Source organism: Macaca fascicularis, chromosome 6, assembly GCF_037993035.2.
Source record: "Macaca fascicularis isolate 582-1 chromosome 6, T2T-MFA8v1.1".
In the NCBI taxonomy this organism is placed as follows: domain Eukaryota; kingdom Metazoa; phylum Chordata; class Mammalia; order Primates; family Cercopithecidae; genus Macaca; species Macaca fascicularis.
The window spans coordinates 44,445,247-44,460,632 of NC_088380.1; positions in this window are offsets into that span (position 1 = coordinate 44,445,247).

Below are 15,386 nucleotides of genomic sequence, written 5' to 3' on the forward strand. Positions count from 1 at the left end.
CCAATTAAAAAACCTAGAGTAGCTAAATAGATACAAAAAAGAGACCCACTGATCTGTTGCCTTCAAGAAAAAATACTTCACCTATGAAGAGAAACATACACTGAAAATAACGGATGGAAAAAGATATTCCATGTCAATGGAAACTAAAAAACATCTGAAGTAGCTATACTTAAACCAGACAAAATAGATTTCAAGACAAAAAGTATAAGAAGAGACAAAGAAGGTCACTATATAATGATAAAGTGGTCAATTCAGCAGGAGGATATAACAATTATAAATATACATGCACCAAGCACTGGAGTACCCAGATATATAAATCAAATATTATTAGAACTAGAGAGAGAGTCCTAAATACAATTATAGTTGGAGACTTCAACGCCCCACTTTTAGCATTTGACAGATCTTCCAGACAGAAAATCAACACAGAAACGTTGGACTTAATCTACCCTATAGACCACATGGGTTTAATTGATATTTACAGAATCTTTCATCCAGTGGCTGCAGAATACACATTTTTTTCTTCAGTATATGAATCATTTTCAAGGATGGACTGTATGTTAGGTCACAAAACAAGTCTTGAAACATTCAAAAAATTTTAAATAATATCAAGCATCTTCACTGACCACAACAGAATAAATAATAACATAAATTAATAACAAAGAGGATTTTGAAAACTACACAAATACATAAAAATTAACCAATATGCTCCTTAGTGACTAGTGAGTCAGTGAAGAAATTAAGAATGAAATAGAAAAATTTCTTAAAGCAAATGATAATGGAAACAAAACCTACCAAAATCTATGGGATACAGCAAAAGCAATACTAAGAAGAAAGTTAATAACTGTAAGTGCCTATATCAAAACAGAGAAAAACTTCAAATAAAAAATCTAATAATGCATCCAAAAGAATTAGTAAAGCAAGAACATGTCAATCCAAACTTAGTAGAAGACAAGAAATAAAAAAAGATCAGGGCAAAAATAAAGAAAATTGAAATGAAGAAAACAATACAAATGATCAAGAGAAAAAAGTTGGTTTGTTGAAAAGTTAAACAAAATTGACAAACCTTTAGATGGAGTAAGAAAAAAAGAGAAAATACAAATAAATAAAATCAGAAACAAAAGAGGAGATGTTACTCTGCTTAATTACTCTTCTTAATTACTGCAGAAATTCTGCAGAATTACAGCAGAAATTTAAAGAATCATTTGTGGCTATGAGGCAACTGTATGTCACTAGTAGAAATGGACAAATTCCTGGACTCATACAACCTACCAAGATTTAACCAAGAAAAAAAAGATCAAAACCTGAAAAGACCAATATCAAGTAATGAGATTAAAGCCATTATAAAAAGTCTCTTTGTAAAGAAAAGTCCAGAACCTGATTACTTCACTGCTGAATTCTACCAAACATTTAAGGAGGAACTAATATTAATCCTAATCAAACTATTCAAAAAGTAGAGGAGGAGCAAATACTTTCAAAATAATTCTACAAGGCCAGTATTATTACTATGAAATCAAAACCAGACAAAGACACATAAAAAATGTATCTGATGAATATTGATGCAAAAATCCTCAATGAAATACTAGCAAAGCCAATTGAACAACACATTAGAAAAATTGTTCATCATGACCAGATGGGATTTATCCCTGGGATGCAAGGATGGTTCAACATATGCAACTCAATCAATGTGATGCAACCTATTAATGGAATAAAGAATAAAAGCCATATGATCTTTTCAATGATGCTGAAAAGCATTTCATACAATTTAACATCCCTTCATGATAAAAATTCTAAAGAATACTGTGTACAGAAGGAACATACATCAATATAATAAAAGCCATCTGTGATAGACCCACACTAGTATCATACTGAATGGGAAAAAAGTCAAAGCCTTTCCTCTTATACCTGGAACATGACAAGGAGGCTGACTGTCACCCCTGTTGTTCAACGTAGTACTGGAAGTCCTAGCAATAGCAGTCAGATAAGAGAAATAAATAAAGGACATCAAAATTGGAATGGAAGATGTAAAATTATCCTTTTTTGCAGATAATATGATTTTATATTTGGAAAAACCTAAAGACTACAAAAAAGAACAGATAAACAAATTTAGCAAACTTTCAGACTAAAGAAATCAACATACAAAAATCAACAGCACTTCTATATGCCAATAACGAAGTGAACAATCTGAAAAAAATTAAAAAGTAATCTAATTTACAACACACACACAAGATAAATACATAGGAATTAACTTAATCAAAGAAGTGAAAGATCTCTATAATGAAAACTATGAAACACTGATGAAAGAAATTGAAGAGGATACTAAAAATTTGAAGGATATTTTATGTTCACAGATTGGAAGCATGAATATTGTTAAAATGCCCATACTACCCAAAGCGATACACAGATTCAATGCAATTCCTATTAAAATACCAATGACATTCTTCACAGGAATAGATAAAAGAATCCTAAAATTTATATAAAACCAGAAAAGACCAGAATAGCCAAAGCTGTCCTAAGCAAAAAGAACAAAAGTGGAGGAATCACATTACCTGACTTCAAATTATATTACAAATTATAACCAAAAGAGCCTGGTACTGACATGAAAACAGACACATAGACCAATGAAACAGAGAACTCAGAAACAAATTTAAACACATGTGTCACATGTTTGCACAGTTAACTTATTTTCAACAAAGGTGCCAAGAACATACTCTGAAGCAAGACAGTCTCTTCAATAAATGATGTTGGGAAAACTAGATATCGTTATGCAGAAGAATGAAACTAGACCCCTATCTCTAGCCATATGTAGAAATCAAATAAAAATGGTTAAAGTCTTCAATTTAAGACCTCAAACTGTGAAACTATTACAAGAAAATGTCAGGGCAACTCTCCAGGACACTGGTCTGGGCAAAAATGTCTTGAGCAATACCCACAAGCACAGGAAACCAAGGCTAAAATGGATAAATGGGCTTACATCAAGTTACAAATCTTCTTCACAGCAAAGGAACCAATCAAGAAAGTGAAGAGACAACCCACAGAATAGGGCAAAATATTAGCAAAGTATCCATCTGAAAGGGGGTTAATAGAAGCACCTCAAACAACTCTATAGGAAAAAAATCTAATAATTCAATTAAAAAGGCAAAAAAATGTAGATACTTCTTAAAAGAGGACATACAAATGGCAAACAGGCATACAAAAATGTGCTAAACATCATTGATCATCAGATAAATGCAAATCAAAACTACAATGAGATATCTCACCCAGTTAAAATGGCTTATATCCCCCCCCCCCAAAAAAAAAGGCAAAATGCTGGAGGGGATGTGGAAAAAGTGGAATCCTTGTACACTGTTGGTGGGAATGTAAATTAGTACAACCACTATGGAGAACAGTTTGGAGCTTCCTGAGAATACTCAAAAGTCAGCTACCATGTGATTTAGAAATCCCACTACTTGGTATGTTGCTAAAAGAGAGGAAATCAGTATATTGAAGAGATATCTGCACTCCCATGTTTGTTATAGCTCTGTTCACAATAGCTAACATTTAGAAGCAACCTAAGTGTCCATTGACAGATGAATGGATAAAGAAAATTGGTGCATATACACAATGGAGTACTATTCAGTCATAGAAAAGAATGAGATCCTGTCATTTGCAACAATGTGGATGGAACTGGAGATTATTACATTAAGTGAAATAATCTAGGCACAGAGAGACAATTGTCACATATTTGCACATATTTGAGGGTTCTAAAAATTAAAACAGTTGAACTCATGAACATAGAAAGTAAGTAGAAGGATGGTTAACAGAAGCTAGGAGGGGAACTAGGGGTGTGGGGGAAGAGGTGAGGATGAATAATGGGTACAAAAATAATAGAAAGAATGAATAAGATCCACCATTTGATAGCACAACAGGGAGACTATAGTAAATAATCACTTAATTGTACATTTTAAAATAACTAAAATAGTATAATTGGATTGTTCATAACACAAAGGATACATGCTTGAGAGGATGGATACCCCATTTTTCATAATGTGATTATTATGCACTACATGCCTGAATCAAAACATTTCATGCACCTCATACATATACCTACTATGTACTCACTAAAATTAGAATTAAAAAGTAAAATAAATGAAATAAATGTCAGTGGTCATTATCTAATAACTTTCATTTTTGAATTACTACTCTAATCTCTACCTTTTTCTGCCCACGTTCCTTTCTAGTTCATATCTTCAAATTTTTTTCTCTCCCATTATTTCAATAAGAAGTCAACTCTCAGATGTCTACAATATTTAATATGACACTAATGTCCCTTTGGCTTATTCTTTCTTCCACCAAATGTGCATCAGGGAAAGGGATAATCTTTATAACATGGCTATTTCATCCTATCCCACAGGCTTTCCTTATACATCTGGGAGAGTGTTGTCTTGGCCTGAATCTTTTAATGCAGAATCAAGACAATTAGTGATGAGAAATGGGAAGATGGTTTAAATAAAAATTATTACCCCGAATATTATTTATTATCTGTATAGATTAGAAACTTAATGTCATGGTTTAATGGCTTCATATATGTAAATCTTGTTTCTTCATCAAAATTTTGAGACGCTCATGAATCCAGTAACTATATTGTTTGTTTCTTTTTCATCATCCCCAGAGCCTGGAATGTTGTTGGATTTGTAAAAAGCATTAAAAAATACTTGTTAGCTTTAAGTATTAAAATATATTTATTAAAGACATTGTTTCGATAGAATGATAAAATATTGATCTCTACTAAGGGAGGTGGTTTATCTCTTGAACTCATGGGATACCACATTTAAAATGTTTCAAATGTTGTTTGATTCAGGAATTCCAGAAGTTATTCCTGTGCAAGAGAGAACAAATGTCAATTCTTCCTTCTACTTTCACTCTCCTACCTTTTTTCTTTACCCCCTCCCTTTTTAAAAAAATTTCAATGTCTGAGATATTTTAAATTTTCAAACATTGCTAGTTTAAAATAAGCTTTAAACTATCAGGATAATAGAAGAAAATCTAGTATTGTTTATTTTTAGGTGTTTTGCCCATAGAAACTCGAACGAGATGGAAACATACTTACTCACTGTGACAAACCATTAAAAAATTCCCTATTTTTTTGGTATGAGTATAACTGGAATTTTTCTATTTTAAGTTGGACAGAGTAGTCATTTTGAGTTAATGTCAAAAAAAAAAAAATGCAATGCTCACCCAATGGTTACACCAAAGCCCATTGAACATGTGTGAAGTCCTTTCCTGACTGAGGCATCAGCTGTCTCTGGGTCTTGGATGAGAGATTTGAGTTGTCATCCTTTCTGCAGTCATATATTCTTTGTAATCAGCTGGCAGTGAGGGCAAGAATGAAGTTACATTCCAAAAAAGGAGAAAAAATACTAAGCAGACTGTGTAAGTTCCAGATTCCACTTCAAACCATTGGATAATGTAATTCAGTGTCAAAAATACCTGCCCAGAACCTGGGAGAAACACAGGTAGCCTGAAAGAAGACAGCAGTAATAAACTGCTTCCACAGGAGGGACCTCTCAGTTTGTCCCTATATAAGGTTATATGAGAAGTCACTATAGTTGTATTTTGTGGAGGGTGTGTTGTTTTTGTGGAGGGTGTGTTGTTTACATTGTGGTCCTAATCATAATATTTTCAGAATGCTTAGAGTTTTAGATGTAATAATTCATCAGTATCACTTGAAAATTTAACATTCTGGAGCCACTCCTCATAAAATGCAAATATCTAGGACAATTTTAGATTATTATTTGTTTTACAAGTTCTAGAAGATAATGCTAGCATGAGTGATGTATAGTTCTCACTAATCCCTAGTTGAGCAGGTAGTTTAGGTAACTACACAACTAAAATAATCTTCCATCATCTATTTTTCACCCATTCAACAATTTTTTTTGGTGCCTAATGTGTGCCACAGGGAGGCAGTCTGTGGGTTGTAGTGAAGTTTCAGCTCATTGTGATTATGTTAAAAATGAGGAAAAATCTTTTGGGTAGTGATATACAGAAGCTAAGTTTTCTCAATTTTTTTCAGAAAGACTTGTTATGTTAAACACAACTGCTTAGAAGTGCTCAAAAACTTTTATATTCCTTTAACAAGCAATTGCTATTAGAAGAAATCAAACTAACTGGTTTCTTAGACTAAGCAGAAGGATTGAACAGCTTATAGTGTAGCAGGAAAAAAAAAGAATGAAGCTTGTTGAATTAGAGTCTATAGGCCTATGGGAAGACACACTGTATTAGTCTGTTTTCATGCTGCTGATAAAGACATACACAATACTGGATAACTTATAAAGAAAAAGAGGTTTAAAGGACTCGCTGTTCCACATGGCTGTGGAGGCCTCACAATCATGGTGGAAGGTGAAAGGCACATCTTATATGGCAGCAGGGAAGAGAAAAATGAGCACCAAGCAAAAGCAGAAACACCTTATAAAACATCAGATCTCATGAGACTTAGTCACTATCATGCGATCAGTATGAAAAAATTATCATACTGATCAATTATCTCCCATGATTCAATTATCTCCCACTGGGTTCCTCCCACAACACGTGGGAATTATGGGAACCACAATTCAAGATGAAATTTGGGTGGGGACACAGCCAAGCCATATCATTCCACCCCTGGACCATCCTAAAATCTCATGTCCTCACATTTCAAAACCAATTATACCTTCTCAACAGTCCCCCAAAGTTTTAACTGATTTCAGTATTGATACAAAAGTCCACAGTCCAAAGTCTCATCCAAGACAAGGCAAATCTCTTCTGCTTATGAGCCTGTAAAATCAAAAGCAAGTTAGTTACTTCCAAGATATAATGGGAGTACAAGCATTGGGTAAATAAAGCCATTCCAAATGGGAGAAATTGGCCAGAACAAAAGGGCCACAGGCCCCACGCAAGTCCAAAATCCAGTGGGGCAGTTAAATCTTAAAGCTCCAAAATGATCTCCTTTGCTTCCATGTCTCACATCCAGGTCATGCTGATGCAAGAGGTGGGCTCCTATGGCCTTGGGCAGCTCTGTCCCTGTGGCTTTGCAGGGTATAGCCACTCCCCTAGCTGCTTTCACAGGCTGGAGTTGAGTATCTGCAGCTTTTTGAGGCACACAGTACAAGCTGTCGGTGCACACAGTACAATCAGTACAATCTACCATTTGGGGTCTGGAGAATTGTGGCCTTCTTCTCACAGTTCCACTTGCAGTGCCCCAGTGGGGACTCTGTGTGGGGGCTTCAACCCCACATTTCCCCTCTGCACTGCCCCAGCAGAGGTTCTCCATGAGGGAGCAGCCCCTACAGCAGAATTCTACCTGGACATCCAGGCATTTCCATACATCCTCCAAAATCTAGGCAGAGGTTCCCAAACCTCAATTCTTGACTTCTGGGCACCCACAGTCTCAACAACACATGGAAGTTGCCAAGGCTTGGGACTTGCACCCTCCAAAGCCACAGCCTGAGATGTACTCTGGCCCCCTTTAGCTAAATCTGGAGTGGCTGGGATGCAGGCCACTGAGTCCCTAGGCTGCACACAACAGAAGAGCTCTGGGCCTGGCCCACAAAACCATGTTTTCCTCATAGGTCTCCAAGTCTGTGATGGGAGGGGCTGCCATGAAGGTCTTTGACATGCCCTGGAGATATTTTCCCCATTGTCTTGGTGATTAACATTCAACTCCTTATTTATGCAAATTTCTGTATCAGTCTTGAATTTCTCCTCAGAAAATAGGTTTTTCCTTTTTATCACATCATTAGGCTGCAAATTTTCCAATCTTTTATGCTCTGTTTCCCTTTTAAAACTTAATGTTTTTAACACCACCCAAGTCACCTCTTGAATGCTTTGATTCTTAGAAATGTCTTCCACCAGATACCCGAAATTATCTCCCTCAAGTTCAAAGTTCCACAAATCTTTAGCGAAGGGGTAAAATGCTGCCAGTCTCTTTGCTAAGACATAGCAAGAGTTACCTTTACTCCAGGTCCCAACAAGTTCCTCATCTCCATCTGGTACCACCTCAGCCTGGATTTCATTTTCCATATAATTGTCAGCATTTTGGTCAAAACCATTCAACAAGTCTCTAAGGAATTCCAAACTTTCCCACATTTTCCTCTCTTCTTCTGAGCCCTCCAAACTGTTTTAACCTCTGCCTGTTACCCACTTCCAAAGTTGCTTACACATTTTTGTGTATCTTTTCAGCAGCACTACAGTCCTCGTACCAGTTTACTGTATTAGCCCATTTTCATACTGTTGATAAAGACATATCTGAGACTGGGCAATTTACAAAAAAGAGAGGTTTAATGGACTCACAGTTTCACATGGCTAGGGAGACCTCACAATCATGGTGGAAAGTGAAAGTCATGTCTCACATGGTGGCAGATGAAAGAAGAGTGAGAGCCAAGTGAAAGGGATTTTCCCTTATAAAATCACCAGATCTTGTGAGAGTTATTCTCTGTCACAAGATCAGTATGGGGGAAACCACCCCCATGATTCAATTATCTCCCACTGGGTCCCTCCCACAACATGTGGGAATTATGGGAGCTACAATTCAAGATGAGATTTGGATGGGGACACAGCCAAATTGTATAACACACCAAAAAAGCCAAGGGTGCTTCAGAGAGGTGTACATCAGGGACAGCCAAGCCATCAAGATAATGTATCAGTTAAAAATGGTATGGTTACTAGGAGGCTTAAATTACATGTGATGAAAAATTTTGCATTTAGATGACAGCACGATAAGATGAATGTAGTTTTTTTTCCTATTTTTTGCATCATTTCAACATATGTACAGTTACCTCAGAATAATTCTGAAATAATGTCTTGTATAAAATATAAAAATGTATTACATTATGACCCCCTCTTTTTTGGCATTTAGCAATGAATGGCTGTGCTTACACTGTACGTCTTTAATTGTAGGGCTGGCAACTGACCTGCCTAATAGTCATGTGACTTAAGCTAGCATATGCTGTGGCCAAGGAGTTCAACTTATTATTCAATGACTTCTTGTCATAGAGAACAGCAAGTTAATAAAGTGTTCAAACCGTGTTTGGACACATTTACTATGAAATATGACGTGAGGGTGATAAAAATATTCTTATTGTGGTACACATGGGCTCTCTATAGACTATTGGGAAATATTTGTTCAGTGTTGCTTATTTTGGAAATATTCACTTCAGTTAAAAGTTATGTGCTTAATCACTGTTGTTTTTAAATTTTTTCCTTCTTGACATACTAAGCCATTAGGCTCAATGAAGTTTATTTTTAATTTAAGAAGGCAGAAACTTCAAAGAAAAGAGGGTGGAGTTGCATGTGAATAATAGAGATGGCCAAGTTGATACAAAAAGTAGCAAAACAGTGTAGAAAAATATCAACATGTCTTGCATAATAAATCACTGAAAATGTGTCAGTAAGAGTGAGGCCATCTTACATAGGTACAAATACAGTTAAAATAAATAATATAGTACAATAATATGAACAATATGAAAAATCAGTAAATCTCCTAAACCCAACCTATCTCTTAAAAAGAAAACATTATGTGGTGAGGCCTCTAGTGAATGAAAATTTGTACAAATTACAATAAAACTAAAATATTTCTTGTAGTGAGATATTTTCAGTTCTAAAATTCAGCCATCTGGAATTATTTTTAAAGCACCATACTATTAAATATTTTGAAATAGAGAATATTTTTAATGGGAAATCTGTATTTGATCATAAAGATGGAACACTATGTCCTTGGCCTAGCTGTTCTTGAACTGTAGGCTTAACATATAGTATAGTGGGATTCCAATAAATTTATTTCAGGCATGAAAGCCTGAAGGAATAAAAAACATACATGTGAATAGAGGAGGGCAACAATGTCGGTTTTCTGTTCTTATTTTTATTTTTTATTTTTTTAAGGCAAAGAAATCATGTACTACTCTAAGACAGCATGCATCTAATACACAGAGTAAATTTAAAAGGAGAACCAGAAGTTCAAATATTACTCCAACATTTTTAAAAGGGGACTTTTTAAAAGAAGCTTCTTCAAGAGGTTAGTAAGTGGTGGTCAGTGCTGGTATGTCTTAGCAAAGATGGACACTTATTAAGATGAATCAGAAAGGTGGCATAAGATTTATGAAAACGAATATGCCCTCCTTTCCTAATGAATTCCATGTAAGTGATGCCATCAGACTCCTTGTTTTATTATTAGAATGCTGTGAGAATGGAGTTAGTCAACGAAGGCTGTAATTAGCTATTGGAAATTAGGCTGTATAATAAGATGCAAAAGAGCTCAGTGGCAAGTTTACACAATAAACAGTCTGCCAAGGGGCAGTATTTTGCATATTTTTTCATTCATAGAAAAGTCATAGACAAAGATTTATTTTAAAAGATGAGTTCAAGTAGACAGTATTTATAATATTGTCTCATTTTACATTGACAATATGCTCCAATTACATTTTCATTTATAGGTTCTGATACTATTATTTTGGTGTTCCTCAAAAGATCATGTTCCTAGAATCAAGGTTAAATTTAACAGATTCTTTTCATTTCAAACTCACTTTTGAGGATTGCTTCATTTTGGGAGCATGAGCTTCTTTCATTTCTGTTTTCTTGTTGAGAGAAACTAAGTTTATCATTTCTCACATATCTTCCAGCTTCCTTCTTGGGTTACCAACTATTTGACTCTATTTCATTCTTCTTGGAGATATTCTTTTGGGCGCTTCATTTTCTCTTCTAATTTGAACTCCTTCAGGGGTGATATTCAACTAGGACATAGCAATACAGCACTCCTTTTTAAAATAATATGATATTTCTGTATCAGAAAGAAAGTTTTTGTTTTAATTTAACTTTTATTATAGATTAAAAAGTACACATGCAGGTTTGCTAAATGAATAAATTCCATGACACTGAGGTTTGGGGTTCCAATGATTCCACCCCCCAGGTAGTAATCATAGTATCTAGCAGGTGGTTCTTCAGCCTACTTCCCTCCCTCTCTAATCTAGTGGTCCTAAGTGTCTATTGTTCCTATGTTAATGTTCATATGTATGCAATGTTATCTCCTACTTGTAAGTGAGAACATGTGGTATTCGATTTTCTGTTCTTATTTTTTTTTTTAAGGCAAAGAAATCATGTACTACCCTAAGACAGCATGCATCTAATACACAGAGTAAATTTAAAAGGAGAACCAGAAGTTCAAATACTACTCCAATATTTTTAGAAGGGGACTTTTTTAAAGAAGCTTATTCAAGAGGTTAGTAAGTGGTGGTCAGTGCTGGTATGTCTTAGCAAAGATGGAGACTTATTAAGATGAATCAGAACAGTGGCATAAGATTTATGAAGACTGAGAACAAGGTGTATATTTGGTCTCTGATCATTGAGTGTGTGGCCCTTCTCAGCTACACATACAGGCAGTGCCTCTCCTCATAGCTTATGGCAGAGATCCTGGTAGAGTTGGAGACTTCAAAGAAGATGGAGGATTAAAATGAGGAGATAAAATGTTGTGGAAAGAGAATAACTGTTAGAATCTTTTTCTGATGGACATCTCTAGAAGTTTCTGGCCTGGGTCTCTTCTTTTTCTCTCCCTAGGATCCTCAGCCTTTTAAGTGACATTTCTAAGACTTGTTGTTATTTTATTTTATCAGTAACATTAAATTCCTTAAAGACTTTACAGCTGAAAGAATAAAAGGAAGTAGGGAGATTGTATTTTATGAGGGTTACCCATATCTAGGGTATGTATACAGTTGAAATTGAGCATTTTTTAAAGACTACCTAATGGACACTGATAACTGATGTGGTTTCACTGTGTGCTGACCCAAATTTCATCTTGGACTGTAGCTCACCTAATCCCCACATGTCGTGGGAAGGACCCTGTGGGAGGTAATTAAATCATGGGGGCAGTTAACTCCATGCTGTTGTCATGACAGTGAGTGAGTTCTCACTAGATCTGATGATTTTATAAGGGTATCCCTCCCACCTTCGCTCTGTGCATCTCTTTCTTGCTGCCATGTGAAGAAGAACGTGTTTGCTTCCCCTTCTGCTATTATTGTAAGTTTCCTGAGGCCTCCCCAGCCCTGCAGAACTGTGATTCAGTTAAACCTCTTTCCTTTATATATTAGCCAGTCTCTGGTATGTCCTCATAGCAGTATGAAAATAGACTAATACAGTAACTAATACAGTAATTAATACAGGTCAAAAGAAAAAGTGGGAATTCAAAGCTTTAAAAGCTTAAGCTTGGCCCTGGTTAGGGAAAGTTTGTAATGCTTTTCTAGTTCTCACCTTTCTTACCAAACACTTAGTACAAATTTTAAAGTGATATTATCATAGAATGTTAAATAATCTTGTCTGCTACACTGAAGTGCAGGGAGTTAAGTAACTTGTCTAAAATCACACAAATATAAAATATAATTGTTCCTGACATAGAGGAGAAAATAAAAATAACTACAGAGTTCCAAAAATGTTTGTCATTCAAATAGAAGTTTTATCAGAGGCTTTGCCTAACAAAATTTAACAACTTTATTTACATATATTCAAATATTACTGACTTAACTTTAAAAGGTTTGTTGTGTGGAAACCAGTCCGAAATTTTCGAAACTCAAATATCTTGTTTAGGATTAAAGCCATCCCATGAAAAAAAAAAAAATACAAGACAAAACTAGAGAAGAGAATAGCAGGGGTAGCCTAAATGCTTAAATGAAATACAAATCTTATGATAACTATTTCAAAAGTTAAATGCTTATGATAGCATTTCCTTATATAAAGAAGCTATTCTGACAGTCATTCTAGATAATATTGAAAATATTTTTTCAACATGAGATTTTTAAATATAATTTTTGCTGTAAGAAATAATCACATCAAAATTCAGAAGCAGAAATGTTGGAGACAAAGAGCTGACTTTGGATTCTAGACTTAAGAATTTAAATTAAGTTTAAAAAAATCTATATTACACATGTTAAACAGAAAAAAAATAGAGACCGTAGTTTAGATATACCACATGGCTAACTTCTCATAGCCATATACCCAAAACTTAAAGTATTGTGATTTATGCAAAATGCTAGTTCTAATAATAAATGAAACTCAAAAGATAAACCTTACATCTTTTTCAGCATGATTCAATGAAATTGAACCAATTGACTATAGACAAATAGGCTTAAACATTTCTACTTGCACTAAAAAGAATGATGCTGTATAACAACCCATCACAATAAAGGTCAAAATACTTTCCCCTTTATGCTTTATAAGTGGCATCATAACTGCTATGAGTGGGGCTTCTTACCACCATCAGTTTCCCAGTTCTCAGGCTGTTCTTTTGCATGTACCATAAACTTTAAAACAGTTCACTAACCTGCTTTGATTTTATTTTTGACACACATTTAAAAATGATAATGATGAAACGATGGCATTGAAAAAAAAAACTGAATAAATTTTCTAATGCTGCTGTGATAAATTACCACAAATTTAATAGCTTAAAACAGCACAAATTTATTACACTCTTAGTTCTGGAGATCAGACATCTGAAATGGGTTTCATTTGGCTCAAATGAAGGTGTCAGTAGAACTGTGTTCCTTCTGAAGGCCCTAGGGGAGGATCTCTTTCCTTGCCTACTCCAGCTTCTAGAGGACGAATTCTTCTGCAAGGAATGCCTACATTCCTCAACTTGTGGTCCCTTCCTCCCTCCTTGGCAAGCAATGGGAGGCTGAACCCTTCTCACATGAAATCAGTCAGACTCTGACTCTCTTTCCTGGACCCCTGTGATAACATTGGATCCACCTGGATAATCCAGGATCAGCTCTCTATTTTATAATCAGATAACTAGCAACCTTAGTTCTATACACAACCTTAATTTTCCTTTGCCATGTAAGGTAACATTTTTTTTTCCTTCTTTTTGATTATACTTTAAGTTCTGGGATACATGTGCAGAATGTGCAGGCTTGTTACATAGATATGCACGTGTCATGGTGGTTTGCTACACCCATCAATCTGTCATCTACATTAGGTATTTATCCTAATGCTATCCCTCCCACAGTCCCCCACTCCCAGAGGCCCTGGTGTGTGATGTACCCCTCACTGTGTCCATGTGTTCTCATTGTTCAACTCCCATCTATGAGTGGGAACATGCAGTGTTTGGTTTTCTGTCCTGATAGTTTGCTGAGAATGATGGTTTCCAGTTTCATCCATGTCCCTGCGAAGGACATGAACTCATCCTTTTTTATGGCTGCATAGTATTCCATGGTGTATATGTGCCACATTTTAAAATCTAGTCTATCATTGATGTACATTTGGGTTGGTTCCAAGTCTTTGCTAGTGTGAACAGTGCCACAATAAGCATATGGATGCATGTGCCTTTATAGTAGAATGATTTATAATCCTTTGAGTATACATCTAGTATAATGGGATGGCTGGGTCAAATGATATTAGTAGTTCTAGATCCTTGAGGAATCACCACACTGTCTTCCACAATGGTTCAACTACTTTACACTCTCATCAACAGTATAAAAGCTTTCCTATTTCTCCACATCCTCTCCAGAATCTGTTGTTTCCTAACTTTTTAATGATCATCATTCTAACTGGCATGAGATGGTATCTCATTGTGGTTTTGATTTGCATTTCTCTAATGACAAGTGATGATGAGCTTTGTTTTCATATGTTTGTTGGCTGCATAAATGTCTTCTTTTCAGAAGCATCTGTTCATATCCTTTGTCCACTTTTTGATGGAGTTGTTTTTTTTTTTTCTTGTGAATTTAAGTTCTTTGTAGATTCTGGATATTAGCCCTTTGTCAGATGGATAGATCGCAAAATTTTTCTCCCATTCTGTAAGTGGCCTGTTCACTCTAAGGATAGTTTATTCTGCTGTGCAGAAGCTCTTTAGTTTAATCAGATCCCATTTGTCTATTTTGGCTTTTATTTTGGCTTTTGTTTCCATTGCTTTTGGTGTTTTAGTCATGAAGTCTTTGCCCATGCCTGTGTACTGAATGGTATTGGCTAGGATTTCTTCTACAGTTTTTATGGTTTTAGGTCTTACATTTAAGTCTTTAATTCATCTTGAGTTAATTTTTGTATAAGGTGTAAGGAGGAGATCCAGTTTCAGCTTTCTGCCTATGGCTAGCCAGTTTTCCCACCACTGTTTGTTAAATAACGAATCCTTTCCCCATTGCTTGTTTTGTCAGGTTTGCCAAAGATCAGATGGTTGTGGAAGTGTGGAATTATTTCTGAGATCTCTGTTCTGTTGCATTAGTCTATGTATCTGTTTTGGTATCAGTGCCATGCTGTTTCTGTTACTGTAGCCTTGAAACATAGTTTGAAGTTAGGTAGCATGATGCCTCCAACTTTGTTCTTTTTGCTTATGATTGTCTTGGCTATGCAGGCTCTCTTTTGGTTTCATATGAACTTTAAAATAGTTTTTTCCAATTCTGTGA